The sequence below is a fragment of the Parus major genome, chromosome 2 (assembly GCF_001522545.3).
Source record: "Parus major isolate Abel chromosome 2, Parus_major1.1, whole genome shotgun sequence".
NCBI classification, from domain to species: domain Eukaryota; kingdom Metazoa; phylum Chordata; class Aves; order Passeriformes; family Paridae; genus Parus; species Parus major.
The window spans coordinates 141,607,623-141,614,414 of NC_031769.1; the positions used below are offsets into that span (position 1 = coordinate 141,607,623).

The 6,792-nt window shown below is 41.0% G+C and overlaps 1 long non-coding RNA gene across 1 annotated transcript in view; it reads right to left on the reverse strand.

Moving 5' to 3' along the window:
- LOC117243986 overlaps positions 1-945 on the reverse strand; it is a 37,541-nt gene extending 36,596 nt beyond the window's left edge. Inside the window, exon 1 of the long non-coding RNA XR_004496257.1 lies at positions 681-945. This is a non-coding gene — a long non-coding RNA (uncharacterized LOC117243986). The remainder of the gene's footprint in view (positions 1-680) is intronic.
- Positions 946-6,792: the final 5,847 nt, after the last annotated feature.

Genomic DNA, 6,792 nt, shown 5'->3' on the forward strand with positions numbered 1-6,792 from the left:
CACAGACAGACCCCAACACAGACAGACCCCAGCACAGACCCCAACACAGACAGACCCCAACACAGACCCCAGCACAGACAGACCCCAGACTCAGGAGGTCAGACCTCACCCTGAACTCCATGGCTGCACTGGGACTTCACGGGCTGACACAGAGATCTACTGCCAGCCAGCTCAGATCCAGACACCTACACTGTGAACGCCTGAAGTTAGAATTCTTGAAACCCAACCTTAAAAGCTTTTCTCATTTGAGCTTTGATAAACAAAAACAGTATAGAGAATGACAGAGTGAGAAAGCAAGATCACATGAATACTGGTTCCAAAAAATATTCCTTCCCTTCCCACTCTACAAAAAAAAAAAAACCAAAAAAAAACCAAACAAATAATAATTTTATAGTACTAAAGGCTAGGAAAGATTGAGCCATCAATTTTACTGTTCTTCAAGTTTCTGTAGCAAAAATGGAGAGGCATTAGTTTGCATTGTATTGTATATCTACAACTCAGTTTACAGAAATTGCTCTTAGTGTCTAATTTTTTTCATAAGTCATAATAGCCTTCAATGAATGTTTCTTAATATGAGATTTGGGGTTCAGCTACTGGAAAGTAGCTGAAAAAAATAATTTATTCATTAAGATTTTCAGTAATGACATAAATTATTCAACAAAAACTAGGCAAAGACTCACCTTTTCCATCACCTTCAGTACTCTTCTGAAAGCTGGTTCTGTTCTAAACCGACCTCAGTTAATTATGTGGTTTACCAGCTGTCCAGTCTGTCTGTTTATGAGTAACATAGGTTTGTGACCATTTAGCCAGTCCTGTTGGTGGAATGGAGCCAATTCTTTCTGTTCCTGTTTTCTCTGCAGCATGTGAAGGAAGGCACCTGAGCCATTTGGTCACTCTGGGGATGAAGGTCACGCTGTCATGAGCCACCTTGGCCACCTCAGTCAGAGGCATCTCCCTGACATCGGGGTCAAACTCCTCATCTCCCAGGGAAGCTGATACCCAGACTGAGTACAAATATCCTTGACCTAGAGGAAGCTAAACTAAACATACTTCAGGTAAACAAGAGCATTATACTCTAGGTAGGCTTACATTCACCTGTGACAATGTAATATCATCAGAGGAGATATCTTTGTGGGGTTTTTTTCCTGTATTATCCAGATGTGTAATTCCTAATGCATTAATTGCAGGTAGAAAAACTGTATCAAAGTTTGTCCACATCATCAGTGATCATAATCTCCTGAATGTGGTGGTGATGCTGCTCTTGATGCCTGGCTCTCAGTGTACAGTCAGTCTCCTCTGAAAACACACCTACAGTGATCCAGCCATTACACTTTTTGGATGTTTTGTGAGACAGAAAATGAGAGAATTCATGAACATATTTGCACTATTGTGTTTCCCCAGCATTACAGAATCTGCACCAGGTAGGCAGAGAGGAAACCCCCGGGCTGGTCTATGGCAAGGGAGGAGAGCAGAGAACCTGGTTAGCCGCAACCCAAGAGGAGCCTCTGCTGATCCCTGGAGGGATTGCAGCGAGCACTCAGAAAATGGTCAATATTTTACACCCTTCAGGCACAGAAATTTTGTTAATGGGAATTGAAATGTAATCGGAAAAAAGAAAAGAAGGCTAAAAAGCAGCTGGAAAATGAAAAACTAAAATGGATTCAGACAAGTGTGTTTTAATTTCAGTTGGTTTTGCAATATGTATTTTTGAAATTGAGAATCTCTGAAAAAGGTTCTGGCCAAGGGAATATTTTCCTTAGATATAATCGTGAAAACACATGTGCTCTTGTGGTTTATCTTTATTCACATCCATTAGTCACCCAAAATAAATATCACTCATCAGAAAGACACAGCCAGCTGAACGATTGGCATGGGCTTTAGATGAATTCATAGCAAATTGATAAGACTAAACAAAACACCACTTGCATATAATTACAGAATCATAATTCTGTGATGCTGTGAAAACATCACTTACATATGGTAATTTTATTTCCTTGCTGGTTTATATCTTGTTGGTTAACTATTCCATATTTTCCTTTCTCCATGGCCCTTCCAAAAAAGGAGATCCAACTGTGTTTGCATTTCTAATGCCCAAGATCAAAGATTTCCCAAGCTCAAGAAGGAAATGTGTGTCACAGGACAGAATAAAGCCTGGATTCCATAACACCAGGCCCAGGTCCCCAGAGGACCACAGACAGTGTGTGATTCTTGTACCTGAGGAATTCACCTGTTCTGTCCACAGTGCCTCAGTGGTCTCCAAAGCAGTGGAACCAATGGTGTTCTAGAGTTCTCCCTGCTTCCAGCATGGCATTCACCCATACACAGGTTTACAATCCAAATGCAAAAGACCTCATCTTCTTACACATGTACTTGCTATAGCCAGTTCCATCTAAACTTGATCCTTCAAACAAATCACAAATCACATACCTAGTGAGGTAAATTGTACCACTATCTAATGGTTCAAAGACTACATGGTGCCTTCCAGAAGTGCAGTGTAGAGTTTAGGAAAAGACAGAAGGAGTCTGAATGAACAATGAATCCAGGGATTGTACCAACATGTGTGTCACACATATGCAGTACCAGCATCTCTGCTGTTCAGTGCTGTTCATCTTAACCCAGAATGATGATGGACAGCAAAAGGCATCAAAATCCATACACAGTATATAACAGATTGAAATTCAATCAGATATTTTTTTTGGGGCCCAAGAAGAATTAAGATTTACTAATAATCTGGGCAGGATTGTCACTAGCATTATGTACCATGCTCAGAGCCTGAACACTAAAAGCAGAGAAGATAATCCCATAATCACAGGCCCATGGTGTGATTCTTAGGACTGTCCTGTGCAGGGCCAGGAGCTGGAGTGTCATGATCCATGTGGGTCCCTTCCAACTCAGACTATTTTGGGATTCTGTAATTCTGTAATCTTACCCCTCTCATGCTTTCCTTAATGTAAATATATAGCATTCATCTCTCCTGTCACAAACAGTCATGGCAACTCAATTCTAGTATTGAATTCATGTGTGTCATGTGCTCACAGCACTGCTGTCAGAACAGAGGAGCTCTGCCACTCTCCCTGTGCACACTCCCACCGAGATAAAGTAAAAGGTGAAGTTGCAGATGGGAAGCACAGCACCCTTTCCCTCTTGTCAGAAGAAGGGTGTCTGTGGGAGGAGAATACAAGTTGCAATCAGTCAGGATGCACATTTGAAGTTCAGCTTCATGGGGATTAGTTTTTTTTTTTTGCAAAATGCCAGGACATCTTTCATAAACACAAATATTCAGGGGTCTTTTTTATCTCTGGTATGTTAGCTGGGAACTCCATCAGCTTTATGCTTTCTGTTCCTGTCAGTGCAGAAAGAATGCTTTTGCTAAATCACCCACCCCCTTCCAGAAGCTCCTGTATTATTCCCGAGAGAGCAGAGTCTTATCTCACTCAACTTAGATTTACATCTCCTGGAGATAGTGTGAGTACAAATGCATAAAGCCAGTAAGTTTTTATAACACAAAACATTTTTTCCAAAATCTGTACAGTTTAAGTACTGCTATCTAATTGACTGCACACCACTCCAAACAACTGCATTGAGATTTTTCTCTGAGTGTGCAAAAACTAATGCTCTTTGCTTCAGCTGTGGTATTGTCTGCACCAAATATCAAAATTTTGTAGTAAAATTTTGGATTGTAAAACTGGAATATACTGGAAAATTTTTAGCAAAACAATCTAGGAGCTTTACTTCAGGGAAGGAAATATATCAAAATCAAATATATTTCCTCGTAAAATTATGTAAAACGAAATTAATTTTCCTGCAGGAAAATTTAAAAAAAAAAAAGGCAAAGTTATAAACGTGTTATTGTGGAAAAAACTTTGAAGAACAATCTTGAAACCTCACTAGAGAATTTTTTAAAATAATATACTGCATTACCACTGTTCACCTGTCACAATAGAGCAGAAAAGCTGAAAGATACTGTCATATTTTGATCTGACTTTTTAAGCCACTAAGAGTAACCAGCTTATCTTCTTCAACTCAGTGGCACACATTTATATAGCAGGTTTTTTTCTACATTGTCATCACATTTGAAATCTAAACCAATTTCAACCTTTCTTGGGAAATGGAAATTCCAATCTGTTACATCCATACAGATGCCAGTCATGTATACCCAAACCTGTGTCCTCCAGCTTTCTGGACCATCATTGGAGAGGAAGACCAGCCTGGTTCCCACTCAATACCAGCCAGTCATGACCTCCTCTGGAAAACCTGAGAATTACTTAGACTAAAAAAAACCTCCTAAGATCATTGAGTCCAGCTGTAAAGACAACACTGCCAACTCCACTACTGAACCATATCCCTAAGCACCACATCCACACGTCTTTTAAACACCTCCAAGGATGGTGACCAATCCACTTCCCTGGGCAGCCTGTTCCAATGTTTGATAACACTTTTGGTGAAGAAATTCTTCTTAAGTTTAAATCTAAACCATTTTATGGCAGCTTGAGACCATTTGCTCTTGTCTCAGCTTGTTTCTTGAGAGAATAGACCAACCCAACCAGGCTTTTCTCTCCTTTCAGGCAGTTATAGAGAGCAGTGTAGTCTTCCCAGAGCCTCCTTTTCTCCAGGCTGAACACCCCCAGCTCCCTCAGCTCCTCATATGACCTTTGCTCCAGAGCCTCCCCAGCTCTGTTCTCTGGACTCTCTTCAGCCCCTCAATGTCTTTCTTGAACTGAGGACTCAAAAACTGAGCACAGGACTCAAAGTATAACCTTAGAGTAGCAAGAACAGGGGGACAATCTCAGCCCTGGTCCTGGTGACACTCTTGCTGACACAGGCCAGGTGCCACTGACCTTCTTGGCCACTTGGGCACATATTGGCTCATGTTCATGGTGACCAGCACCCCCTTTTCTGCTGGGCAGCTTTCCAGCCACTCTGTCCCCAGCCTGGAGCACTGCAGGGAGTTGTTGTGACCTGAGAGCAGGACCTGGCACTTAGCCTTGTTGACCCTCATACAAATGGCCTTGGCCCTTTGATCCAGCCTGTCCAGATCCCTCTGCAGATCCTTCCCTCCCTCCAGAAAATCCCACCAACTTGGGTTGGTGTGAACTGAGAGTGCTCTCAATCCTCCTTTCCATTTGGGAGTTATTACCATGGGTAATAACTGCAAAAGTTATATCCTCCAGTCTCCTGGGTCACCGCTGGAGAGGAAGAGAAGCCAGGTTCCCCCTCTGTCAGCCAACTATAACCTCCTCTGGGACAAGTAAGGTGTTGAGTCCCTTGTGCCATAGTTATAGAGATGTCTGCTAGAAAGTTCTGTGATGGCAAGCCGACATTAAGGGCAAGATTATCAAGAAAAAGGTAAAAAAGAGAGGACAGTAATAAATTTGATTTGCAGTAAATTTTGGAGGGCATCTGCCTCAGACAATATCATGCCTCAAAAAGCCACTGTCAGAACACAGAGCAAAGTGCTGAGGACAAGGGGATGAGATGCACAACATCTGGGCTCACTTCATTTGTCTGGAGGTTAGTGAGAAGTAAAAGTGACATTTTCATCAAGAAATTAGTTTTCTTTACACTGTCCCTTGCTGATACTGAATTACAATAACTCAACACTGACCAGAACAGGCATAATCTTGCCACACAGCTGTGTCCAAAAAAGTTTTAATGCTTCTAGTGGTCCTAAAAAGATAGATATATAATAAAAAAAAAAACAACCAACCAACAATATATATATATATATATATATATGAAGCAAATTTTAAAAGTTTGGATACAAAAAGCAGAGTAAGCTGTGTCACAAAGTCAGATCTGAGATGAGCACATAGGCCTGGGAGGGGGTAATCTCTAGAGATGTGTGCATACTCACATTACAGCTAACAACAGTACAGCTGTTCTTTGTTCTTATTGAAGGATGAAGAAAGTATATTTATGGATAAATGTAACTAATGTAAAACTCCAGCTGTATAAAAGGAAACTTGGAGCTATCTTGCACATCCTGAGTATGTTACTCCTTATGAAGCAGTTGAACATGGATGACTTTATGCACAAGAGAGCCAATGGTTAGTGTTCTTAGAGTTAGCCAGACAAATGTGAATTAAGGTCACCTAAAGTCTGAATAGGAGCTTCTGTCCTGGCTTTTAGTTAAAGTTGACAAATCCAATTCCATTTCATACCTTTCTTAAACTTAGATTTGTCTCCTTCTGGTATCCTGTGGTCAGTGTGGGTATAGGAAGAGTTCATTATCCTCAGTGAGTGAAATGCCATGGAATCACAGTTGCCTTTATCCTATCAGTACAAATTTAGAAGTGCCCAATGATCCACAAGGAACCAGTTCTGGATTCATCCTCATGCATGGAAATGGCGACTCTTGCTCACTTCATTTGTTCACAAAGAAGCTTTGGTGTCCAGCCAGCTCTAAACACTTGAGTTTTTCTCATGACCTGCTACCTATTTATAGTATCATAAATGCATTATGCATGCATTAGATCTCAAAATTAATCTGAACTCTCACAACCTTTCACACTGAGGATGTGTCTCCCCTTAACCCTGCTGCACAGATATTTGCTTGAGATAGTTTCCTTCTCTCCCTGTTCTTCCTGTTTTGAGCAAAATAAAGAAGTAAAACAGCTCTACGAGCAATAAAATTATATCAGAGAACAATGACTTTGTAACAGCCCTCAGATGATTTTGCCCTAGAAAAGATACATGGTCCCTTAGCATTAGGGGACTGCAGCTAGACCAGCAGAGGGGTGGCATTACTTATATTTCCAATTCAGCTCAGCATGAGGTAGGGGAATAAGGTGC